Source organism: Protopterus annectens, chromosome 1.part1 (assembly GCF_019279795.1).
Source record: "Protopterus annectens isolate FY-2018-M chromosome 1.part1, PAN1.0, whole genome shotgun sequence".
NCBI lineage: Eukaryota > Metazoa > Chordata > Ceratodontiformes > Protopteridae > Protopterus > Protopterus annectens.
This window is the reverse complement of record NC_056726.1, coordinates 1,054,021,765-1,054,039,275: the sequence shown is the minus strand read 5'-3', so window position 1 is coordinate 1,054,039,275 and position 17,511 is coordinate 1,054,021,765. Positions and strand designations below refer to the sequence as shown.

General features: G+C 40.6%; 1 long non-coding RNA gene across 1 annotated transcript; it reads right to left on the bottom strand.

Annotated features, from left to right (window-relative positions):
• Positions 1-2,867: 2,867 nt before the first annotated feature.
• On the bottom strand, positions 2,868-17,170 carry LOC122813555. Its single transcript, XR_006366709.1, has 3 exons — positions 17,033-17,170; positions 3,280-3,283; positions 2,868-2,877 (listed from the first exon to the last, which is right to left on the bottom strand). It is a non-coding gene; the product is annotated as an uncharacterized LOC122813555 (long non-coding RNA).
• Between the last annotated feature and the right edge of the window lie 341 nt (positions 17,171-17,511).

The window sequence follows — 17,511 nt, the reverse complement described above, 5'->3', positions numbered from 1 at the left end:
CATGGCAAGGCCCTAGGGCCATTAGCCTAGTACACACCTATGAAGGATGCACTCACTGGAAATCAGAGTACAACTTTAAGAAATCAGCTCTAGGGACTGCAAAGGTTTTCACATACTGTACATCTGCATTTAAAGAAATATTGCATTTAGTGCATGATGTAGCTTTTACATTACACAAATATACATCCATGAATCTTTCAGTATTGGCATAATCATGCATTCTGAAATTGTCTATACATTATGGAAAATAGATATTTTTTTAAAAGATAGATGTCGGGTCTGTCATTAAAAAGGTTTGTTTTTCTCCTAGATGTACCAAGTGTCTCAGCAGAATGTAAGTATCACATAATTTCTCCTTTGCTTCTCCCAATTCTATCTCTTTACAGCAGAGACTAGATTCCAAAACTGTTTTACTCTTAGGGCATAATGCAGTTTTATATTAAGAGTCCTACGAATGTTTACAAAACCTGCCATACATTTTGCTCTAAGAATAAACTGATTTTTTTTATCCTGGGAGGTAAGTAAAGATGCACAGTCCTGTGATATGTCCCTTGTTGCCTGTATTTATGACTTGAATAATAAAGGTTATAATTTATACGATGCAGGGCCAGCAAACAAATGGGAACACTGGCATGTTCTCTTGTATCATTGTCTAACTGATTTATTAGACTATGATGTACTGGAATCCTTACATTAAAGCCTGTTATACAGATTTCTGATGAGGATTAGATGCATTTGTTATGCTGCTGACTATAGCTTTGCATTTTTGTTTGTTGTTAGTGTACAGTTTAGTGGGAGGAAGTGAACAGTTCTTTTAAATTAAACAAACTGTATAATTTGGGTAGTTCAGATGGGATCTCCTGATGGACAACAAGATGACTAAAGTCACACTTTTGTAAAGGTTTGACTATATATTTTCAGTAAAGTACTATTCATTCACTGGGAAAGATCAAAATAGTTTAGAACAAATGAAAGTCCAGTTATGGATGGCAAGATCTTATATGTGTTCCATACACAGTATGATTAAAGGGCAGTTCCCTGTGCTTTCTCCTATTAACCTGGTGCACTTGGGCATTCTGAGGCAGTGTAGCAACTGCCTCATGTACACAGACAACCCTCTCTTCTTACCTCCCAACACTTGGACTTGTGAGAGATGCACTTATATCACCAAATTGGAAGCTATGCACTCTCCAGCCAAGACAGGAATAGCTGGTCAAGAGGAGAAGGTCAAAACCTGCACCACACCACATGCAACAAATAGCCCTCCAGAACACTCACTATCACAGCTCTCACATAAAAACACAAACCACATACCCACCTTTGTGGAGGCACTGAATAAAAATTTACCCAAACAGCAGAGACCTCAAAGACAGAAATGCACTTGACTAGCATAGCACAACACAAACCACAGGACACATAGCTCATCTACACACTGTGCCCCTCAACCTAAGCCCCTAAGGTGAAACACCTTGCCCAATACACTAATCATAGGTGACTCAATAGTGAGGCATACAGATGTCCCACTCACTAGGCTGAATAAGGAGAAGGTAACAGTCAGCTGTCTATCAGGTGCCAGAATCTGACACATAACACACGCACTCAGGTCACTCCACAACAAGTAGAAGTATGACCCTGTCATTGTCTATGTGGGTGTGAATGACCTGAGATGCTCCTCCCTGGATTACATGAAAAGAGATATGCTGGAGCTCTCGGATTATGTAGCCCAGGCAGGTATGACACTAGCCCTGAGAAGAATCCTACCATCGCCCAAAATGATACTGCAGTACAAACAAAAAATGATTGTCTTCAACAATTGGCTAAGCTTCCGGTGTCATTCTAAGGGGACCCAGTATCTGTCTGCTTGGGAATGACATGACTGACAGACCTTGATGCTTTGCCAGAGAGGGCCTGCATCTGTCACCACTGGGATTCCGGGTACTAGCTAAGGCTCTTGCCACCCCTATAGTGCCATTTTTAAGTGGTGTTCCAAAGACCAAATTACCACTGTAACAGCTACAACTAAATGCAATCTGGTGGTCATGCTGCTCAATGCTAGAAGTCTAAATCTCAAGATGCACTCACTCAAAGCAGTCCTCAAAATGGAGAACATCAACATTTGTGCTGTAACGGAAACCTGGTTTAAAGCGGCAGAAAGCATCCCTGCACTACCAGGCTATAACTCATTCCACACCTTTCAGCCCCAAAACATGGACCGAAGGTCCAAAGGTGGTGGTGGTGTCTCCATATTCACAAAGGATATGCACACCTCCAGACTAGTAGCCCAACATAATATATTTGAGATTCTAAAAGGTACAACTAACATTGGGCAAGACTGCAATCCACAGGTCCCCATCCATGCCCCTAGACTCTCACACTATGTTCCTAAGCACCCTGGAATCTATCAAGGTCCAACCCAACACTCTCATACTCGGAGACTTCAACTACCCCTCCATCAACTGCGAAAATTATTCAAGCACCAATACACTGGCCCAACACTTATTGGAATTCATCAATTCCAATGCCCTGGACCAGCTCATTCTGATCCCCACTACAGGAAGCAACATCCTTGACCTGGTTATTACTAACATGGGTGAACATTGCTCTACACCAATAGTGAATCCTTCCTGTGTCAGACCCGGCCATAAAATAATCACCATGAAATCCATATATGTCACCCACACCCCTCGCAAAGGTAACCACCTTGAAAAACTTCTCCAAAGCTGACTTTGGACTCCTAAAAACAGAGGTGGTTAACTTCACAGCACCCATGCCAATGGAAAATAGCTGCATGACTGCCGAGTCATACACCAATTCACAGTATAAGCATTTACATAAATGTATGGAACTAGCCATACCCAGCAGAACCAAGACACTCTCCTCCAAAAAAAGGAAGCCAATTTGGTGATCCCCTGCTCTTAATAAACTGTACAACAAAAGGAAGAAACTGTTGCAGAAAAAGATGAAGTCCGAAGGCTTGAAAAACTCCCTTATTAGCCTCAACAAAAGGCTGAGATTCCTCACCAAATCCTCTAAAGCTTGCTATGGATGCAGAATTGTGGCAGACACTAAAAATCACAAAGCCTTTAATAGTTATGATTCCAAGATGGCCTCCAGCTCAGAAGCACACTCTCAATCAGCTCCTGACAAAAAGTTATAATCTAACCCAATCTGGGCTCCAGTACCTCTACTAACTCATCAAAAAATCAAGAAATACTGTACTATGCTGGATACTAAAGCATCTTTTCAGAAGATTTTGTAAAATATACAGAATTTATATACTTACCTGCAAAACCACATGTGCTGACAGGGGAATTTCTGTAAGCAGTACAGGCCTCACCAACAAAGTAGAGGAAGCTACATAGAAAATAAATAAACTTTGATAAATACAGAAACATGGACTCAATGGAAGCTCAAACAATAAAAACAATAAACTAAACCCAAAAATCACTGAACCCACAGACATTGCCAACATACTGGCAGACAGGTTCAGTGCAAATTTCTCCCCCCCAAAAGGAGAAATATCTATCCCAGCAGAGTGTAGCCTCCCAAACATCTCAGATGCCCAGGTGAGAGCTGCTCTCTCTAAAGCAAAAAACACAGCATCAATGGGACCGGACGGTGTCCCCGGCTGTGTGCTACACGAACTCAATGAGGAACTAAACCCACACATAAGGCTGCTGTTTAATCTTAGCCTTACTACAGGATACGTACCCAAAGAATGGCGTACGGCAACTGTGGTCCCACTCCACAAAGGCGGTGCTTCTACGGACCCTGGAAATTACCGCCCCATAAGCTTGACAAGCCTTGTCTGCAAAGCTATGGAGAGGATCATAATGGAACTCATAAATAAAGACATTGGGGACCTACAGACACTGGATCCTACCCAATTTGGCTTTGTCAAGGGCAGATCCTGCCTCTTGAACTTAGTCGACTTTTTCGAAACAGTCACTAAGGCCATTGATGAGGGTAAGGCAGTTCACACAGCCTATCTTGACCTAGCAAAAGCATTCGACACAATACCCCACTCGGGCATCATAGAAAAGCTCACCAGCTTAGATGTAAACCCATATGTCACAAGATGGGTTGCAAACTGGCTCAAGGACAGAACCCACAGGGTTAGAATTGCTGGTGCCATGTCAGACTCTAAGCCGGTCACGAGTGGTGTCCCACAGGGCTCAGTCCTGGGCCCCCTCTTGTTCAGCATTTATTTTTCTGAAGTGCAGGCAAACATAGGGGGATTGTGGCTGACAAAATTTGCAGATGACTGCAAACTGGGCACCATAATTGACACTCCATCAGACACAGACATCCTCCAGAGAGGTCTCATAGAAATGGATAACTGGTGCCAGAGCCATGGCCTTAAGCTAAATGCCAAAAAATGTATAGTCATACACTTTGGGGAAAACAAGGTAACCCCTAATTACCACATAGGTGGTAATCCATTAAACACGGAAGAAGTTATCAGGGACCTGGGGACCCAAGTTGACAGTAACCTCTCTTTTGACACTCACATTGCCAAAGTGGTTAGGAAGACCTTCTACATTGCCCACCTGATCATGAAGGGATTCACATCCAGATCAGGAGAGGTCATTGTACCCCTATACTCTTCACTTATCAGACCAATGATTGAGTACAATGCCCCATTCGGAATGTACCTTACCTGACACCTGCAGCAGTTGGAAAGACCCCAAAAGTTCCTCACCAAAAGGATAAAGGGGCTCAAACATATGTCATACGCTGCCCGACTGAAGAAACTCCAGCTCTATTCAGTCGCATACCGTCTGCTCAGAGGTGATCTGTGCCTGACATACAAGGCCATGTCCAACCCGGAATTAATGGACATGCTCCACCTCAAAACATCCAAATCCACCAGAGCCGCGAGAGCAAGAGACTTAAACCTCAACACGGATATAAATAGGACGTGCTGGAGGGACAGATTCATCACCCAGAGACTCCCTACACTATGGAACAGAATCCCAGTCCATGTGAGGCAGAGCCCCTCACTGACTCTGTTCAAGAGAAATCTTGACGAGTGGATGGGAGATCGTAGGTTTACCCCGGGAATCATCTCTGTGTCACTGCTGGACAGAGGCACAGCAAACTAATGGGTATAGTATTCTCATCCTAAGGGGTGGTGAAAGCCACACACACTCTGGATAGGCTTATAAATGCCCTAGGGCAGATAGCCTAGTATGAACCTATGAACCTATAAGACTTTCACAATTAATTTCACTGGAGAAAGAAGTCTGTACAAAGAGACAACAAACTGCTAAACAGTAAACAGACCTACAGAAGCAGACTGCCAAAATGAAGACAGAACAACTCCTTTTTATGGAAGAACTCAAAGCAGCTCTAACACCCTTGCAGGAAGAAATACACTCCTTTTCTACAAAACTAAATGCTTTTGGAAATACTTTAGATCAAATATTATCTAGACTACAGAAAAATGAAGAGAAAACTGTAGAAAATAAAACTAAGCTAGAAGAAATCAGAAGTACTAATGCCACTGAAAAAACAGTGTCTGAACTACAACAAAAATAACAGATTTAGAAGCAGGATCAAGAAGAAATAATGTGCTTATCAGGGGCATCCCTGAATCATACGAACAAGCTTCTTTACATACTGCAATAAAATAAATCTTTGAAATACTCTTGGACAAAAATGCTGCAGTACAAAACTTTGTACTAGTGAGATTTCCAAGAGCATTAATCTCAAACTCTTGATGCCCCAAGGCAAGTATACGTGAGATTACTCAATGCAGCTCATGCTAACATGGTTCTACAAACTGGCAAAACTAAAAAACAAATCATTTGGAAAGGCAATAAAATACCAGTTGCACTGGACTTACCCTTCACTATCAAGCAACAGAGACAAATCCCATCACCCTTCTTTGCAAACTTAATAAAAAACATAATAAAGTTCCAAACGAAGTCTCCTGCTTCTTTACAATTGCAATGCAAAAGGTCTACACACCAAGTAAAAAGTAAAGAAGTAAACTCAGCCTTCTTAAAAGCATTCAGTGAAATCCCTCCAAAATAACTAATGAAATGTAAGTAACATTTATACTGTTCTTATCAGCATTTAAATTGTAAACAACCTTAAATCCGATGAAATACAGGTGTCTCTAGTATTTTTATGCATTATTTTGACATTTCTTAAGATTTTTTACCTTTATATTGCAAGAAAAAGTCTCCATGGGCTTTCTTTTCCATTGCAACATTCTAAAGCTATTTTTTCCAGGAAGCTGAGACACAGCTGATGTCCCATGACCTTTGACCTCACATCACACGTATTAATTATTTCATTCAATGATGTCAGAGCCAGTTCCAGTCTAGGGCAGCCAAGAAGTCCCAAAAAGAATCAAGAACCATGTGAATGCATTAAGATTTCCAATAGCTCGACCAGATTCCCATCCAGAAAGTAAACTGCAGTATTACAAGGCTAAAAATTGAGAGGCATCTACACTTAATGAAAAATAACAATTCATGGTGCAAAAAATCACACAGGTACTGCAAAACGTCCTAACTCACTAACTGTTAGTTTTTAAAGGCAGTTATTAACGAAGAATATTTATGTAATTATTGGCAATCTAGATGATGTAAAGGAAGTAAGCAAGTTTTAAACAAGAACTGAATGAGAAAGCAAAGGTTAAAGTGATCTCTCCAGAAAGAGATGGCTTATGAAGAAAATATGTACTACAAACTTGGACATAGCTGAAATACTATTGTAAATAAAAATGACTTTATGCTCATTCAGCGGTTCTTTTTCTCTCTCATTGGACTAGTATTAGTTGGAATACTAGAGAAGGTCAAGTAACATTTTGTGTACTAGATGCATTTTAATATGAAGCATATTGTGGTGATATATCTTATGTTGATTTTCTATATACTTATATAGGTGGAACACAAGAAGGGTACTTATAACATATGCTCATAATATATCTATATAATACACTATGTAGTAACAGAGTCTGTTTTTCTGCTAAAACAAGTTCTAATGTCTGAACTATACAGCACTCCAAAGAAAGTTTTGTGATAAAATATTATATCTAGCCACATGGTTACATCTATAAGGTTATATTTTTTGTATTGAAATATGACATTACAAGCAACAACTTACCCCTACTGCCGAATTGGGTTAATAACATCTATATTTGTTATCCTATTTACGTTGCTGGCTGAGTGGTGTTTATCCTAGCAGTGTTGTGATGTTTTATGGAATGCAAAATATTTGCTGTAAGATAGTTAAAATAGTATATAGGGTTTGTTTCTTCAATTCTAGAATGATGTATATGTTACTTGTTTACTTGATTAACGTTTCTCCTTCAGAGGATAGTGGTATGTGGTCAGGCACTAAGGAAATTATCTCATGCTATTATTTCTCAACACACAGTAATCATTACTCACAGTGCTTTGACAAATAGCCCCCCTCCCCCATAACAAACATAGTTAATTCAGGTACAGGATTATTCAAAATAATACTCACATAAGATGATTAACATAGCCTCATGGAATGTAAATGGCTTACATGGCATTAAGAAGAAAAATACTAGTCAAAGTCAGGTATAACTTTTTTGCAGGAAACTCTTATGACTATGGATCAATGGAACAAGATAACAGAAAAAAAACACTAACAGGATTCAGCAAATAATAGCAGCTGGGGCAGTAGCTCATCAAGAGGAACAGCTATAAAAGTTAGGAAATCTTTTAAAGGGAACATCATTAAACATAGTTATGGTACTAAAGGGAGATGGTGCTATTTCACATGTTTGCTTCCACCATACAAAAACCCGTATTACTTTGTAATGTTTAAGGTCCTTGTAACTATCAGCTTGATTTCTTAATCGAAGTTTATAACTTACTAATTAAGTACCCAGATTATTTGATTATAATTGGCGGAGAATGGAATATAACCATTAATCCAGTCAAAGATAGATCGAATAAAAATTATACTCAATCTCCCCAAGCCACAACATTTTTATAAGAACTAATTGAAGATTTCAACCTAACATATCCCTTTGAACTTAACAACAGAGACAGTCTAGGTAACAGATACACATATTTTTCCCCATACCACAAATCCTGGTCTAGAATTGACATATTTCTAATTTCTCAAAGCTTTGCTCATTATGAAGTACAGTATAACTCAAAACCTAGATCATTATCAGACCATTCAAAAATAAATCTAACAATAACACAAAATAAAACTGGTTTTACTACCCACATTACATCAAATTGGACATTAAACTCAAACCTGATGAAAATTAAAGAAATAGAACAAGAGATTATAAACTCTCTTATTGACTTAAATGAAAACTTTGCAAACAGTGATATCCCTTTGGATATTCAATGGGCTACCTTTAAAGTTACGGCTAGGGGTACCCTCATCCAAAAAGCATCATATTACAAAAAGCAAAGAAGGGAAAATTTAAGTAAAATAGAAAGTAAGCTAAGACTATCCAGATACAGATTCTTAGTTTTAGCACTTAAATTTGCTTATTCATGCTCAGCACTTGTTCAGAACTTGTAAGCACTAAATAAGCTACTAATTACTATAGCACTCAATCTTATTCATTACCTAGAGGTAAACAGTTTTTGTACTTACTTTTCTCACTTGCTTAGAGAAAAACAGTTCTTATACTCACTTTCCTCACTTATCTAGAGAAAAATAGTTTTTTATTCAGGCATGTCCATGGGTCAGCTCTCACTGTTCTCTCCTGTCTATCTGATGAATCTGGGCATCTTGAGGCAATGCAGAAATTGCCTCTTGTACACAGACAACCCTTTCCTCCTACCTCCCAACACTACAACCTGTGAGAGATGCACTTATCTAGCCAAACTGGAGGTAAAGCTCTCTCCAACCAAGACTGAACTTGACAGTCATAAGGGGAAGGTAAACATTTGCACTACACCACACTCATCACATAGTCTCACTAAATCTACACCATCAAAATCCACACATAGTAACACAAAAACATTCGCGGAGGCTCTCAATAATAATCTGTCTAAGCAACAGAGACCTCCAAAGCAGAAACGCAAGCAACCCCCATCCCTCAACACAACCCAAATGACACATAGCCCACAGTCTCAGTGTGCCACTCAACCACAGCCAATAAGGCAAAACAACATACCCAACACACTAGTCATAGGTGACTCTATAGTCAGGCACATTGATGTCCCACTCTCCAGGATAAACAAGGAGAAGGTTATTGTCAGCTGCCTGTTGGGTGCCAGGATCCGCCACATAACCCATGCACTCAGGTCACTCCACAAGTACAAATATGACTCTGTCATTGTCCATGTTGGTGTGAATGACCTGAGACATACCTCCCTGAACTACATGAAAAGAGACATCAAAGAGCTCTCCGATCTTGTAGCCCAAGCAGGTATGACCCTAGCCCTGAGTAGCATTCTGCCATTGCCCAGAATGATACCACAGTACAAGGACAAAATGATTGACTTCAACAATTGGCTAATCTTCTGGTGTCATTCTAAGGGGATCCAGTATCTGTCTGCTTGGGATGACATGGTCGACAGACCACGATGCTTTGCCACAGACGGCCTACACCTGTCGCCTCTGGGATTCCAGATACTGGCTAAGGCTCTTGCTGCCCCTATAGTGTCTTTTTTAAGCAAGGTTCAAATAACAAATTCACCACTGTAACAAGAACAGGCAAGCAAAAACTGAGGGCAATGCTACTCAATGCTAGAAGTCTAAATCTCAAAATGCACTCACTCGAGGCACTCCTTAAAATGGAGAACATCGATATCTGTGCAGTGACTGAGACTTGGTTCAAGGCTCCAGAGAGCACCCCTGCACTACCAGGCTATAACTCATACCACACTTTTCGGCCATGTAACCTGGACCGGAGCACCAAAGGCGGAGGTCTGTCCATATTCATTAAGGATATCCACACCTCCAGGCTAGTTGCTCAGCATAATGCATTTGTGGTTATCCAAGTGCAACTAACTCTGGGCAAAACTGCAATCCAAATTGTAGCTTGCTACAGATCCCCCACCATGCCCCAGGATTCCCACTCCTCTTTTCTTGATGTACTAGAAAATATTAGAGTTCAGCTAAACATCCTAATAACGGGTGACTTAAACTACACCACTATTAACTGGGAAAACTACTCATGTACCAACTCCTTAGCTCAATGCTTTCTGGCATTCATAAACTCCAATGCCCTGGATCAACTTATACACACCCCCACTAGGGGCAATGATATCCTAGACCTAGTCATTACCAGCATGAGTGACCAATGTTCCACACCTGAAGTCAACTCCTCGATGGTCTGTTCCGACCATAAGCTAATCACCCTTGATATCCATATCCCGCCCCCACCCCCATTAAGGAAACCATGGTAAAACATTTCTCCGAAGCCAACTTCATGCTTCTTAAGACAGAAGTGGTGAACGTCATGACACCCATGCAGATGGACAATACAGTTACAACTGCTGAATCCTACACAAATGCACTCAATAAGCACTTAAACAAGTGCATGGATCGTGCTATCCCAAACAGAACCAAGACATTATCCTCCAAAAAAAGGAAGCCAATCTGGTGGTCTCCTGCTGTAAATAAACTGTACAACAGAAGGAAGAAACTGTTGCAAAAGAGAGTAAAATCCCATGAGTGGAGGAGCTCCCTGGTCAGCCTCAGTAAGAAGCTGAGATCCCTCATAAGATCCTCCAAAGCTAGCTATGAAAACAAAATCGCCACTAATTCTAAGTACAACCAAAAAGCATTCTATACCTATGTCAAGAATCTCAATGGCAACACCCAGATCTGCTCTGAGTTATAGCACAAAGGCACGAAAATTACAGAGCCAACTGATATTGCCAACATCCTGGCAGATAAATTCAGTGCTAACTTTACCCCTCCACACCCTAAAGGGCCTGTAGCTATACAGGAAGAATGCAGAGTCCCTGTAATCACAACTACACAGGTAAAAGCTGCACTCTCTAAAGCCAACAACACAGCATCCATGGGACCGGACAACATCCCAGGCTGCATTTTATACTTAAGCACCATGTTCAATAATAGCCTCACATCAGTCTTTGTGCTCACTGAATGGCATACAAAAACAGTTATCCCATTCCACAAAGGGGGAGCCACCACTGATCCCAGGAACTATTGACCTATTACCCTGACGAGCTTGGTCTGCAAGGCCATGAAACGTATCATCGTGGAACTCATAAACAAAGACATTGGTAACCTCCAAACTCTGGATCCCAACCAGTTCAGGTTTGTGAAAGGCAGATCATGCCTCATGAACCTGATTGACTTCTTTGAGGCAGTCACCAAAGCCGTAGATGATGGTAAGGTGGTTCACACAGCCTATCTTGACCTCGCCAAGGCTTTTGACACCATTCCCCATTCTGGAATTATAGCTAAACTCACTAAACTAGGTATAATTCCCTACACCACAAGATGGGTTGCCAACTGGCTCACTGAAAGAACCCACACCATAAAAGTTGCAGACTCCAAATCTGACCTCAAAGCAGTGACAAGTGGAGTACCACAGGGTTCAGTCCTGGGACCTCTCTTATTTGGTATCTACTTCGCTGAAGTACAGGCTAACACAGAATGCCTCTGGCTAACAAAGTTCTCTGATGACTGCAAACTAGGAGCCATAGTCAAGTCCCCAAATGATGTGGACATCCTACAGAAGGGCCTTGCTGAGACAGATGCCTGGTGTCAGAGCCATGGCCCCAAGCTCAATGCCAACAAATGCAGTGTCATCCCCTTTTGTAAACACTCTGTACCCATGAACTACCACATAGGCAGCAATCTGCTTAACAACGAATGTGTGATAAGAGACCTCGGGACCCAGGTGGACAGTAGTCTCTCCTTTGATAGTCACATCGCCACAGTAGTCACGAAGTCCTTCTACATGGCACACCTCATCATAAAAGGGTTCTCATCCAATAAAAAAGAGGTCATTGTTCCCCTCTATTCGACACTCATTAGACCCATTATAGAGTACAATGCCCCTTTTGGAATGTACCTCACAAGACATCTGCAGCAGCTGGAAAGGCCACAGAAGTACCTCACAAAGAGGATTACTGGCCTCAAACAAATGCCCTACACTGACCACCTCAGAAAACTCCAGCTTTACTCCATGGCATATCGCCTACTCCGAGGTGATCTCTGCCTAACATATAAAGCTATGTCAAACCCAGAGCTGTTGGACATGCTACACCTAAAGAAATCCCAATCCCTCTGAGCTACACACTCTAGGAACCTAATTCTTGTCACTACAATAAACAGGACATGCAGGAGGGATAGATTCCTGTCCCAGAGGCTTCCCATACTCTGGAACAGGCTACCCATCTATGTCAAGCAAAGTTCTTCATTAGCACTCTTCAAGAAAAATCTTGATGAGTGTTTGGGAAATAGGAAATACACCCCAGGGATCACTTTTGTGTCTTTGCTCGACAGTGGCACAGGAAAATAACTTTCTTGGGTGACGTAAGCCAGGGAACCTTGTTGACTAGGCTTACGTAGGCCCTTGGGCCAATAGCCTAGTACCTACCTGTTAACCTATGAACGGGAACTACAAAGAAGCTATACTCCTACTATTAAGAAACAAATAGCAAGTCTACAGAAACACTTAAATGAGATTATAACACAGCAGTATACATTTACCGAACTTAGAATGCTGCACAAATATGCGGAATAGGCTAAAACGTCTTCTAAAATGTTAGCAAGACTTAACAAAATAAGGAACCCCACATGTAAAATACAACAAATAAAATAAAAAGACAAAATTTATTGCTCTGATATTGAAATAATAGGGGTTTTTGAAGAAATATTTCAAACCATTTATGGTCCACAAGATCTTATTAATGACAAACTATTCCAAACATTCGTGGATAACTTAGAATTCCCTCAGATTAATGACTTTCAATCTAATAATCTCAAAAGTCCATTAACAGAAGAGGAAGTAAATAAGGCTATTGATAAATTAAAAGCTGGGAAAGCTCCTGGTCCTGATTGGTATGTAGCAGAATTTTATAAACATTTTAAGCAACAAATAAAAGCAGTACTTTTAAAATTATACAACTCTATGATAAAAGTTGGGATATCAGACCTTTATCTGAACAACTACAAAACCGTACTTATCCCAATACCAAATACAGATCCCACAAATCTGAACAACTATAGACACATAGCTCTGATAAATATGGATATTAAGATATTTTCAACAATTTTAGCACAAAGGATAAAAGTGTGTTAGTGAGGGTAGATGGATGTTTTCTGAGGAAGTTCACGTTTATTAAAGTGAATGAAAGCTAAGCTACAGTGTCCGTGCTTTCCTGGGACGTGGTGTTGGTCACAACTTTTGTTTTATGTTTTCGGTTCGCAGTTTTTAGTTTTCTGATTTTATTCATTGTTTGTGTTTTATATGAATTACAAAGTGAACTGGCACCACATCTGTGTGCCCTGTTCAGTAACAGCCTCACCTCAGGCTTTGTCCCAACTGTGCACTGCTACAGTCATCCCTCTCCATAAAGGCGGAGTGACTACAGACCTTGAGAATTATCTCCCCATTACTCTGATGAGTCTGATATGTAAAGCTATGGAGCACATCATCATGGACCTAATTAGCAAAGATATAGGAAATCTCCAAACTCTGGACCCCATGCAGTTTGGATTTGTGAAAGGGAGATCATGCCTGCTCAACCTGGTTGACTTCTTTGAGTCAGTCACCAGGGCTGTGGATGAAGGTAAGGCAGTGCATACAAGGTACCTTGATCTGGCCAAGGCCTTTGATACCATTCCACAATCAGGAATTATTGAAAAAGTCACCAAACTAGGCATCAACCCCTATATCACTAGGTGGGTTACAAATTGGCTCACAGATGGAACAAAGAAATACTTGCTGCTGGAAATCAAACCGTCCAAAACCAAGCCATAAAAACTTCAAGTGTTGCTCAAGAAGTGTGATACAATCCAGTAAAGTGTAAAACACAGGTTTAATCCATGAAATACAATACAATCCAATAAGAGTAGAAGCGCTTTTGTTTTAAACCCTTTAAAACTTCATCAGATCAGGTATCTGATTAAACCTGTGTTTTACACTTTACTGTTAGCCTGTATCTGCCACTGAGCACTCTATTCAATCACAGCCTATGTACAGGCTTCATTCCAGCAGAGTGGAGAACTGCCATTGTCATACCTTTGCACAAAGGTGGTGCCACTACTGACCCTGGAAACTATCACCATATTAGTTTGACAAGTCTAATCTGTAAAGCCATGAGATGTATTATTATGGATCTTGTAAACAAGGACATAGGCAATCTCCAAGCACTTGACCCCCCCCCCCCCACATCCAGTTCGGATTTATTAAGGGCAGATCTTGCCTGTTAGACCTGGTTGACTTTTTTGAGACTATCACCAAAGCCCTGGAAGAGGGAAAGTCAGTACATACAGCTTACCTTGACATGGCCAAGGTCTTTGATGCAATCCCCCACTTGGGCATTATAGAAACACTAACACAACATGGCATAAACGCTATCTCATCATGTGGGGTGGCCAAATTTATTTATTTATTTATTTTACATTTGTTAACTGGGGGTGTCTGACTGAGCCAAAAAGGCCCTTTTTCAGCAGAAGCCCGGGAAGAAAAGCTCCACGAAGAAAAATTACAGACACATTTAGTTATTTAGACATGATCAGTATACAAAAATGGCTCACTGACAGGACCCACAAGGTCAAAATAGGTGCCTCCACCTCTGATAGTACACCTGACACTAGTGGTGTTCCCCAAGTATCTGTCCTGGGACCCCTACTGTTTGGCATCTACTACTCAGAGGTCCAGGCAAAGACAAAAGGCCTGTGGATGACCAAGTTTGCCAATGGCTGTAAGTTGGGGTGGTGTCATCGACTCCCCAAATGATGTTAACATACTGAAAGAGGGTGTCACAGCAACAAATGACTGGTGACAAAGTCATGGCCTCAACTTAAATGCAAAAAATGTATCACCATAACATTCAGTAAAAACACAGCCCCTACTGGTTACCATAAGCAGACAACCTGTGGTGAGAAACCTGCGTACTCAACAATCTCATATTTAACCATCATGTAGCGGCAGTGGTCAGAAAAGCCCTTTTCTTTGTTCATCTCATAAGTAAATGGATGGCATCCAGAAAAAAGGAGGTTATTACCTCTCTATACTCCTCCCTCATTAGACTAATAATTGAGTATAATAGCCCATTTGGTATGTACCTCTCCAAACATCTGCATCTACTGGAAAGGTCACAGAAATACCTCACAAAGAGAATCCATGGCCTCCAACACCTGTCCTATGGGGACAGGCTCGAATCACTGTCACTTTACTCAGTATCATACAGATTGCTCAGAGGGGAGCTGCATCTCGCCTACAAGGCAATCTCGGACCCTGCCCTACAAGACATGCTCCATATCTGTAAGTCTACCTCTTCACACATTTACAGCTCAAAAGGCCTAAATCTAACGTGCAACATCAACAAAACCTGCAAGAGAGACAGCTTTGTCATCCAGAGGCTACCGCGTCTCTGGAATAGACTTCCATACATGTCAAACTGACCCTCTTCAAGCACAATCTTGATGAGTGGATGTTAAACCACAAATTTGTCCCAGGGGTTCCACTTGTATCCCTCTTGACAGGGGTGACAGGTGCTCACTGAGGTTTTTTTTTTTGTGGGGGGATAAACTCTTGGCTAGGCTTGTAAGGGGCACAGGGCCATTAGCCTAGTAACCTCCTATGATCAGTTATGCATGAATGTTTACACCCTTCACATCATCTTATGCCTTCTCAATTGTTTGAAAAGCTCTATTGTTGCTGACAGTATTAATGGAATCTTGAGATAATACCAGGCTATTATAAGTTATTTACAAAACATTAAAAAAAAAATGAATGATACCATTGTAAAGATTTGTTTTTGCTGAACAGTTTGTGATTTACATATTTTATGGCTCTAAACTTATAGTCTGCTAGTACTGTGAAGGTACTACATGATTTTGTCAAGAATGCATTCACTGGAAATCAAAGTGGAAACTTCAAGAAGTCAACTCTAGGGACTGCAAAGGTTTTCACATACATCTGCATTTAAAGAAATATGACATCTACTGTGTGATATGGCTGTTACATTATACAAATATATGTCAATGAATCTTTCATTATTATGCATAATCATGCATTCTAGAATTGTCTATAAATTATGGAAACTAGATTTTTTTTAAAAATATAGATGTCTGGTCTGTCATTAAAAATTATTATTTTTTTCTCCTAGATACAACAGGTGTCCCTGAAAATAGTAAGTATCAAATAATGTTTGCTTTGCTTCTCCCCATTTTATGTCTTTACAGTGGAGACCAGATTCCAAAACTGTTTTACTCTAGACAGAGTTTGTAAAAGTTTGATTTCTAGATATGTTTGGTAACATACTATTCATTCACTGGAAAAACATCAAAATAGTTTAGAACAAATGAAAGTCCAGTTAAGGATGGCACAATCTTATACATGTTCCATACAAAACACGAGCATTTCTTCACTAAACCCTATCATGTAAAAGTCCATCAAAGTACAGTTGCAACTACTGAAACACACTGGATAAACTACTCAGAATCATCAAAATATATCCAATTATTTTTTGACTTTGATAACCAAAATAGCTTGGGACACATAGTTTACATTCTACTAAGTCCGATTAGGGGTGAGTCCAATTAACGGTGCATTATACAAATAAACACAAGATCTTTCCGTGCCTCACAAATTACTTTATTGTCTTAATTTATCACAGATCATGACAAAAGCTTGGCTCGAGGGTTGACTTTCAATAGATCGCAGCTTTTTGCTGCTCTGCTACGTACGAAACCCTGACCCAGAATCAGGTCATCTACGAATGATTTAGCACCCGGTTCCCCATAAACATGCGGTGCACTGAGAGGCCCCCCCCCCTTCTGGCTCCTGGCGTCAGGCGCCCCCGCCTGCCTCTGGCTATCCCTGGCCAACCGGAGATCCGCCGTGCTGCGGTATCGATACGTTTAGGCGGGATTCTGACTTAAGAGGCGTTCAGTCATAATCCCACAGATGGTAGCTTCGCACCATTGGCTCCTCAGCCAAGCACATACACCAAATGTCTGAACCTGCGGTTCCTCTCGTACTGAGCAGGATCACCATTAAATAAAAAGAAAAATCAAATCAAACGTAATTATTCCTCTAAATACTTCACCAGTGGAAACTATGATGCAATGAAATATCTACTTAAGAAAACAGTGAGCAACTAGATAACTATCAATTCAGAAATTCCTCTAGTCATAAATCAAGTTAACGTGAAATAAAATACCAGCTCTACTTTTCAAGTCTTTCAGGACTAGCTATGACCATAGCTTGGCCTCAAAGGTTGAAAGCTATAGTAATGAGTTTGTTATTTGCAGTACAAAAACTGAAAGAAACAACTGTCACTATAACATAACAGGCATGAGAACAACTGGCAAAAAGTGATTACCTAGCCGAAGGAT